Below are 10,051 nucleotides of genomic sequence, written 5' to 3' on the forward strand. Positions count from 1 at the left end.
AACATTTTGCATACGATTCTCTGTGTGTTCATTTCCTTTCATTTCTCTTGGATAAATACCTAGGAATAGGCTTGCTGGGTCATGTGTCAAGGCATGTTAAACTTTACAAGCAAATGCATAACTGTAAAAGTTATATAGAGGACACATGGCTATGCACATTTGAATCAAATCAAATAAAAACTTAAAGTCACTTCCTCAGTTGCAGTTACCACAGGTCAGGTGCTACTCACTAGCCACATGCAAATATATGTGGGAGAGCACAGCATGGAATATTTCCATCATCCTGGAAACTTCCATTAGACAGCACTGGTACAGAATTTAATACACTGGGTTTCAGAACAGAAACACTTGTATTGATTTGGGCAAAGGATATTTCAAAAAGCCATGGATAGCCTTTCTCACTATTGTTTATATGAACAATAAGACCCTTGTCAAGTCTAGTTAAAAGAGGAAGCATCCCATCTTGTGTTAGCTTTGTGGAAAAAAATATTAGGAGCAGTCCAAGGACCAAAGCATCTGACAGCCTGAAGAAGTGATTCTTCATCCCGTTGCAGCTGGCTGTCCATGTGGGGAAACCACCCACAGAGACCCAATTTCCTCCAGACCTTGGCAAATTCCTGTCGACAGCTCTAAGACTCAAGGACTCCATACAATGGAGAGGGAGCTCTGCTCATGGCTGGGAAAATGCCAGGGGCCCCATGACAGGTGACATAATGAAATGATTGGAATCATTATCTCAGAAATAAGCTTTCTCCATTGCTTCTCAGATGGTGTCTTCATTCATCACTGATAAGAAAGGGCATGGAGCCCACCTGAGAGAGTGCAAGTCGCCCATCCACCTTCACACTTTCAAGGCTTCCAGTTCAGCATCCTTGACTCTCTTTATGGATGAAGACCTTAGGATTTGGCAAACAGAATTTTTTTTCTGACCATGGTGCAGATGGGCTTGTTTTACCTTGGCTTTTTCACATGCAGTTCCAATTTCCTGGCAGCTGGGCTATTGGTGAGGAATCGAGACCCAGGACAATCAGAAGCATTGACTGTGGGCATGGCTCAGTTTCTTGCGTGTGGTCTCGCTCAGGAAGGGAAGGCACATCACTACAGAAGGGTTTTTTGTTACCTCTAGGGCAATGTTGTGTTTTGTGAAAGAAAGTATTTTAACCACACATTTGAACAAAGCTGGCAAAACAATAGTTCCTCTTGTGGTCTTAGCCATTAATCTTCTTTTATGTAAGGAGAAAATCAGATGCCTTAATGATGTCATCATTTGGCCTGGAAAAGAACCAATGGACTTAAAGGACCCCATTGTTTCCCTGACACAGTGGTGGAAGAGAAAGAGGCATTTGCTTTTACTGTTCCAGAGAGAAGAGGGCACATCTGCAGCCCACCACCCATAAACACGCTGGAATCTCAACACTGGGAGGATTCGCCAGGAGGGCTTTGTGGACATAGTCCTCATTTCCACAGAGGCTCCCTCATCTGTCATCTGCTTTCTTTTCACCCCCCAAATAAAAAGAGCTCAAATTTGTTTATGGTAAGTCTAGTGGAAAGTCCCTTCCCACAACGCTTCCCTCTGTAATTCCTTGGTGGAAAAGTGATTTAGGGCAGTAAAGCAATAAAGCCATCTTCTGAGAGGTCAGGGAAAATGTGAGTGTGTTGTAGATACTTTGCAGGAAGAAGCTGAATGGTGTGATAAGCCCATTTTGTGGGAGGAGCGTAAGGGTTAAGTGCTGCCCTTCCAGGGCAATTCTGCAAAATTAAAATCTCCATGGACTTTCTGAGCAAGGGTTCCTTGGGTAAGGGGTGAGAAAGAGAAGATAGATGTGGGAGAAAAAGAGAGGGACACCAAATCAGACAGGAGACTCCCAGACACCCAACCAGATTTAACTCTGCATGCACCAAAAGCTGCCTTGGTGGCAAAATGGCAGCTCACAAATGGCCCCATAGTGTGACTATTTATGTTCTATCTCTATGTGCCCTTGCAGACACGATGTGACCAGCAGGGTTACATAATTGACTTTCAGTAGATTGATTGCAAAAGTGATCCCAATGTTTCACCCTTTCCTCCACTTGTGCCTTTTGCAATGTGACTTTGCAGTCTTTCCTTCAAGAGTTGGAGTTCATTTCTGCATTCCTTGAATGGAACTGGTCTTTAGGCTTGCTTTAGCCAACAGAGTAGAGTGGAAGCGACTGAGTTCTGAGCCTAGGCCTCAAGATGTTTTGTACAATTCTGCTCTCTCACTTAGACCCTTGCCTCCACCATGAAAACAAGCCCAGGCTAAGTGGTTGGAGGGAGAGAGACTAAATGTATGTACGGAACAGAGAGTGCTGAATCTTCCTAGCTGAGACCAGGCTAGACCAGCTGTCATCCAGCCAGCTTACAGATGTACCCACAAGTCCAGTGGAACTTGCCCAGGCAAACTCTAGGCTTGTAAGAAATCATGCATGATTGTTTATTTAAGCCGCTAACTTTTGGGGAGGTTTGTTACACAGCAGCAACTAACTGATAACTCTTTATAAGAGATACTGAGGGTAAAGAGATTATGGATGAGATAAAATCATGATAAAAGCCAAACTACAACAGCACTGGCTTGTGCATAAGCTGTGGATACCATGAAGCAGAGCCCTGGGGTGTGTCCTCCCAGGCTTGGGAACCAGCAGGTAGTGAGCTTGACTATGGCCCGCACCAGGATGGAAGAGGAGAGGGCTTTGGCCCTGGAATCTGACAGGAGCAGCAGGGAGGTCTAACTGCAAGGCACTCGAGCCTCTCCATCCAGCTTGGAAAAGAGCACTTTATTTAGATCCTTGACTCAATCAACTCCCATCTCTAAAGCCAGCACTCAGACTGCTGTGAAAGTGAGCAGTCTCCAGGTTCCCCTCAATCTGCAAACTGGATCATCATTAGCACTGGGCAATTTAAAGTTTACTGTAAGACTAACAACCATTTATTGAAACAGATGCAGACTATTAAACCACACCAATTAGAGAAAAGAGCTGTTAACATTTTGGTGAGCATCCTTCACACATCTCATAGTGTACAAACACACACATAGAGTTTTAATAAATGCAATCCTGAGATTCAAATTTATGCTTATTTTCCTAAAATTGAAAAATTGGGTGGGACTGGTGGCTCATGCCTATAATCCCAGCAATTCCAGAGGCTGAGGTGAAAGGATCACTTTAGCCCAGGAGTTGGAGACCAAACTGGGCAACACAGCAAGACCTCGTCTCTACAAATAACTTAACAAGTTAGCCAGGACCTCGTCGCTATAGATAATTTTTAAATTAGCCAGGAATGGTGACAGGTGCCTGTAGTCCCGAGTACTCAGGAGGCTGAGATGGGAGGATTGCTTGAGCCCAGGAGATTGAGGCTGCAGTGAGCCGTGATTGGGCCACTGCACTCCAGCCTAGTGACAGAGGGGGAGACCCCATCTCAAAAATAATACTAATAAAAATAAATAAAATAAAGTTGGAAAATATCCCATGCTTAATGTAGACAATTCAACCAACAAGAAACATCTAAAGTTAAATATGAACATTCTCCTCCTCTCTGTAACTGTGAATTTCTTTCAGTGTATTCATTAAAGCATTGTTTCCTTTGTAATTTTGCTGTATGTTCTGTGTTCTAAAACACTCGCTTGCTTTTCAGCTGCATCTATTTAACTACCAGTTAGTCCACCAAGTTCTTGTTTAGATTCTTTTTAGATTCTTTACTGTTTTATTGTTTTTAATCTCCAAAACCTGTTGACTATCTTCTCATTGATCATTTTCACAGCAATCTGTTCTTCTTTCATGAATGCAGTACTGATTCTTAAAATGTTCTACAGATATTAATTAGGCTTATAAAAATGTCTTTTTCTTTCTTGTGTGAACCACATTTCCTTGAAAACCAGTTGCTATGCTTGCCGCTTTAAGCCAGTCGGTTTTCCTCAAATGTCTCATGATTCCTGTTGTGGGCTTTTATCTGTCAATGCAGATCTCAGTTTAATCAGTATTGGTAACTGTTGTGAGCATCTTTTGAAAATATGAAAGCCACTGCTTTGATTCTCTAGTTAGGTAGATCCCTGGCGTGCAAGCCTTGACTATGTGTTTGAGCGTGGGCTTACCCACGGCTGCAAGGAAAAGGTGAATATTTGCCAGTAGAGACGTCTCTTTGGTTTGTATGGATAGAGAAGTAGCTGCTGGACTGGAGATTCTCTTTTGTGAAGGACGAAAGGTAGAAGTTATCTTGGAAGCAGAGTAGGTTAGTGTGTTTGGGGATCGCTTGCAGGGTGTGTTAACAGGCCACTCGCTGGGCACCACCTGCTCAGTTTCTGATTCAGAGAGTCTGGGGAAGGTCCTCAGAATGTGTCTTTCTTGTTTGTTTTTTGTTTGTTTGTTTTTTATTGTGATTTAAGTTCTAGGGTACATGTGCACAATGTGCAGGTTTGTTACATACGTATACATGTGCCATGTTGGTGTGCTGCACCCATTAACTCGACATTTACATTAGGTATATCTTCTAATGCTATCCCTCCCCCTCCCCCCACCCCACAACAGGCCCTGGTGTGTGATGTTCCCCTTCCGGTGTCCAAGTGTTCTCATTGTTCAATTCCCACCTATGAGTGAGAACATGCGGTGTTTGATTTTTTGTCCTTGCAATAGTTTGCTTTTTTTTTTTTTTTTGGAGACAGAGTTTCTCTCTTGTTGCCCAAGCTGGAGTGCAATGGCACGATCTTGGCTCACCACAACCTCTGCCTCCCGGGTTCAAGCAATTCTCCTGCCTCAGCCTCCCGAGTAGCTGGGATTACAGGCGTGTGCCACCATGCCCGGCTAATTTTGTATTTTTAGTAGAGACCGGGTTTCTCCATATTGGTCAGGCTGGTCTCGAACTCCCGACCTCAGGTGATCCGCCCTCCTTGGCTTCCAAAAGTGCTGGAATTACAGGCATGAGCCACCACGCCCAGCCTGTCTTTCCAACACACTTACAGTAGGTGCTGATGCTGCCGGTCCCAGAATGACAATCTGAGAAACACTGATTAGGGGACTGCACTGCTGTGCTAAAAACTTTTTGCTTTTTACCCCTCTGTGCTGAGGTGGTGGCAGGAAGCTGCCCATGGACAGGGCCAGTCGCCTGCATGGCCTTGATGCTCTCATGCAGTCCACAGACCTGCAGCACAGTCCTAGACCTTTCTAGAATCTGGCTGCTGACTCGCAGCCCCAGCCTGCTCCCTGCATTTGAGTTTGAGACGTTTCTGAGATTGTGTAGGAAAAAGTGGTCCACTCACTTTTCCTGCAGCCTCTGATGGCTGTGATTTGTTTCAGCTCTGACTAAATTTCATCGCTGCTATCCTTTCTGCTTTGCATCATTCATAGATTTTCTCGAGTTACTGGTTACCCTCTCTTCTGGCACTGTGATGAGCTCCTTCTTTTTACCTTTTCATATGATAATTTCTAAACACACAAAAAGCAGAGAAAATAATATAATAAACTCCTGTGTACCCACCACTACATTTTAAAGGCTTTTGGTTTTTAAATATTTCTTCTGTCATTTAAATAAGATTTGGAGAGGGAGGCCAGTAAACCAAGAGTTCAGTCTGCCATCTGGACCTGGTATCACCCACCCCTTGTCATTTTAAAATATTACCATCTGAGCTTATTTATACGTTTCCATTCTCAAAATACCCATCAACCCAGTTATTCGAGCTATGCTGTTTTTTCTAGAAAGTACTGCCCATGTCACACATACAATTGCATTTCATGAATAGCCACAGATAAGCCCAACATCTGTAGCAATGGAGACCACATGGATGTGACTAAGCAGAGTCTCCACTGTGGACCCCGTGAGGCTTTAAGCCTTGAAGACACACGTGAGCCTCATCATGGATATTAGTACCTGCATTGTGGGAGGATAGTTTGTTTGTTTGTTTGTTTATAGATTCAACTTCTTCTTGTGTTTAGTATATGCCTCCAGTTCTACTTTTCTCCTAGCTGCATATCCTTCCACCTGTCTCCAAATGGCAAGCCTCTGCTATACTTGGATAAACTTTCAGGTTATATTTGGATAAACTTTTAGGCATAAGGTGGAGATCAACGACGTTGACTTTCTTGAGAGTTAATAATACAGTTTGGCTGTGTCCCCACCTGAATCTCATCTTGAATTGTAGCTCCCATAATTCCACATGTCATGGGAGGGACCTAGTAGGAGGTAATTGAATCATGGGAATGGGTTTCTCCTGTGCTGTTCTCGTGATAGTGAATAAGTCTCATGAGATCTGATGGTTTTATAAAGGGAGTTCCCCTGCGCATGTCCTCTTGTCTGCCACATAAGACGTGACTTTGCTCCTCCTTTGCCTTCCGCCGTGACTGTGAAGCCTCCCAGCCATGTGGAACTGTGAGTCTATTAAAACTCTTTTCCTTATAAATTACCCAGTCTCAGGTATGTCTCCATTAGCAGCATGGAAACAGACTAATAGAGTTAGTGTTCTTCTATATATATGAGAAACATACAGCTGGCAATAAAAATAGGAATTTAGAACAAAGGTTTCCCTACCTACTACTGTGTGCTGTTGGGCACAGTACTTAACCTCCCTAATTCTGGTTTCTCTCATCTGTTTTTTGTGTTTTGTTTTGTTTTGTTTTGTTTTTCGAGATGGAGTTTTGCTCTTATTGCCTAGGCTAGAGTGCAGTGGTGCAATCTCGGCTCACTGCGACCTCCGCCTTCCAGTTTCAAGGGGTCCTCCTGACTCAGCTTCCCAAGTCACTGGGATTACAGGCACCCGCCACCACGCCCAGCTAATTTTTTTGTATTTTTAGTAGAGACCAGGTTTCGCCATGTTGGTCAGGCTGGTCTCAAACTGCTTACCTCGTGATCCACCTGCCTCAGCCTCCCAAAGTGCTGGGATTACAGGCATGAGCCACTGCGCCCGGCCCGCTCTCATCTGTTAAAGAGAAAGTGTCCACTTCATGGAATCATTGGGAGGATCATATATGATGATGTCATAAAATCTTGTGGGGTTCGACCTGGCACACAGTGGGAGCTCAACTCCCGTTAGCCTGGGCTTCATGGAATCATTGGGAGGATCATATATGATGATGTCATAAAATCTCGTGGGGTTCGACCTGGCACATAGTGGGAGCTCAACTCCCGTTAGCCTGGGCTTCCCATTGTGCAGTCACTGCTTTTCTGTGCTGGGTGAGATCGGTGGAGCCCAGGTAGGAATTGGAATTGTTAGGAAATTCTTCATGATGCAGTTGACCAAGGAAAAGGAAGACTTTGAAAGGTGTTTTTTCTGCATATACTGGTCAGAATTCTTTCAATTATAAATAACAGAGACCCAACTCATACTGGCTGAAGCCAACAAAAAGAACAGTGGCTCTGGCGCCTGAACTATCCAGAGGGACAGCTGGGGCCTGGGCTTGCTGGGTGTCAGCCCAGGTCTCTTTCTCTCTCCATTTCTCAGGACTGCTCTTCCTCCGTTTTCAAGTAGGAGCTCACACGGTGTTGGGTTTATTTTAGGGCACAATCGATCTCACTGTCTGTGCTCCCTGAGGATCCCAGGATTCCATCAGAATCACAGTCAACAATTCCAGCAGAAACTCAGCTGCTTTTCCTAATAATTTCAGCAACACCCTGGAGTTGGATGGCATCCCCCAGGCTTGGGCCATGTGCCTGTCTGTGGCAAGAAGAATGGATGCACTTATTGGTCAGGCCTGAGGCACACACCCCCATCCTAGAACTGACCAGCTCAAACCATAGAGACTGAGAGTGAGGGAGGGGGACTTCCCAAATGAAAACTGACATGCTCCAAGTCAGCACAAAAAGGAACGGACATAAGGTAGGCAAAACCAGCAGATAAATGCCGCGCTAAAGAAGTGTGTTTTCCTTTGCATGGATATACCTGGCCCTAATTGAGGGTCATTTCGGTGGTAACCATTTCTCACCAGTCAAATATCTGTGTGAGTGTATCTGCGAGGGGAGCTGCCAGGTCAAAGTACCTCTGAATTTTAGATTAGACACATATTGCCAAATTACTCCCAACTCCTGCTCTTTTGAGTCTTAGCACTTTTGGTCTCTCCCTTCCTGACTGTGTTCTGTGATCACCTTGCCGGCTCTAGTGGGGATCGCTCCAAAAGAGTGCCTACTGGTACCTCCACCTCAATTCTGTTCCAGGGCTCTGCTCTCCCCTGTTCCTTAAAGGTCAGAATTTGAAGCAGATTCCTATTGAGCTCAAAGCCCTGTCCCACTTCATGCCGAAGGATTGCTTCTCCCACTGCTTTCTGTTCCATCTGATAGATCACATTAGCAGCTAACAGTGGTCCTCAGCATGTGGGCTGGTCTCCAGACCCCGGGGCCCCGCCTGGAAAGCCTTCCCTGGGTGCAGATGGGCAGGGCACACCTGCTCCTGCTGTGGCTCACACGTCCCCTCCTTGGCTCCTGTTCCCACTATCCTAGGTCCACACTGCCTGGTGGAGTGTCTGCCAGGCTGTGTATAGAGGGCTGGGAATTCGAAGGAGAAAGAACCTTCTGTGATGGCTACTCCCTGGGAGGCCATCAGCTGCCTCTGTGCCTCTCCTCCCCCTGTGGCCAGGAAGGACAGAGGTAGCCCAGAGGCAACTCAGTGTGCATGTGTGATCCAAGAAATGAGAGGGCACCCAGTGCCAGCCAGCCATTTCAAAGGGCTTCCCCAGCCAGCGACAGGAGTGGGGCATATGTGTGAGTGAGTGTGTGTGTGTGGTGTGTGGGGTGTGTGTCTTTTCTCATGCATACATTTCTCCGGTTTTTGTATTCTACATCTTCCCTTCACTCCTCCCCACCTCACTCTCCCGGGCTGCCGGGATCATATCATTCTGTCCATGCGCTCTTTCCTCTCTGTGCTATAAAAAGTGTGCGTGCGCAGTCAAAAGCAGTGGTTTGCTGGTACATGTTAACCAACCAGCTTCTTGGAGAGAATAAAAAAAAACTCTGATCAGCATTTGCCTATTTCTGTGGCCAATTTCAAGCTACGAACATGACATCACTCAACGCGATGCTGGGAAGAAGTGCACACTGGTCGCCAGGGATTAGGATTTCCACCACACAGACGCACAGATGGAAATAATCTCATGGCCATTGATAACGTAAAATAAGCAAGAAGTGATGTCTTTTGGGTTTTATGACTTTGTTTTTAATATAATTTTATTTCCAAGTTTGTATACTTTCATTTTTAATATTGGTTGTGTTTAACAACCGCTTTGCAAAATTCCCAAAAAAGTTGCGTTCGCACCTGTGAGCCGGTAAAGCCAGTACACCACTGAATGGCTCCTGGAGGGAAGCAAAGGCCTGAGATTCATGAATTTTCTGACGCGTTTGTGCTCAACAGCTCCTCTTTTTTCTGTTCAGCCCTTTGCGGTGAGTGACTAGGCCTTGGCTGTGACATCCCACACCCCTATCTCAGCTCTGCACCGTTCCCAGGAGGTGTCCTGATTGTGGGTTATGGAGCCTTCTGGAGTACTCTAAAATTAATGCCTCTGAGAATTGTTTGGAGTTTTTCCCCCAGAGCAAAACTGGGCCTTGATTCTAACATACAGATCTCTGCATGTTGTCATTACATCTCTGGGGTGCCTGGGTCAAGAGCTACCTGTGTGCACTTTTACAAAAGAAAGCGAGAGCAGGCCTCTCTGGCTGCTGGGAATGGACTTACCTGAGACCAGCCTAGAAGCTCCTCAGCAGGGAGTAATTGGTGAAAAGATTCCAAATGAGTCTCTGGAAGGTCTTATTGTCTTACATAAACTTGCTATTTTCAACTTTCAATTAAAGAGCTAGAAGACCTCTTTCCACTGATTAGAGAAAACCTAGTTTTGGGGTTAAATCCAGCCAACCAATTTAAGTCTCCAAATTGGTTCAATTTGTAAATTTCTCAACAGTGGCCAAAATGAAAGTCAACAGTTGTGCGTGTAACACAACCCTCTCCATCCCTGTGGGCGGGCCTGCCGGTGTCAGGTGGTGAGAACTGACTTCCCCACAGTCCCACCTCTGTCCCTTGCTTCAGGACGTGGGCCGCCTGCTGCTCCTCATCCCTGCCTGTTCCAC

Source organism: Mandrillus leucophaeus, unplaced genomic scaffold, assembly GCF_000951045.1.
Source record: "Mandrillus leucophaeus isolate KB7577 unplaced genomic scaffold, Mleu.le_1.0 Scaffold21, whole genome shotgun sequence".
In the NCBI taxonomy this organism is placed as follows: Eukaryota; Metazoa; Chordata; class Mammalia; order Primates; family Cercopithecidae; genus Mandrillus; species Mandrillus leucophaeus.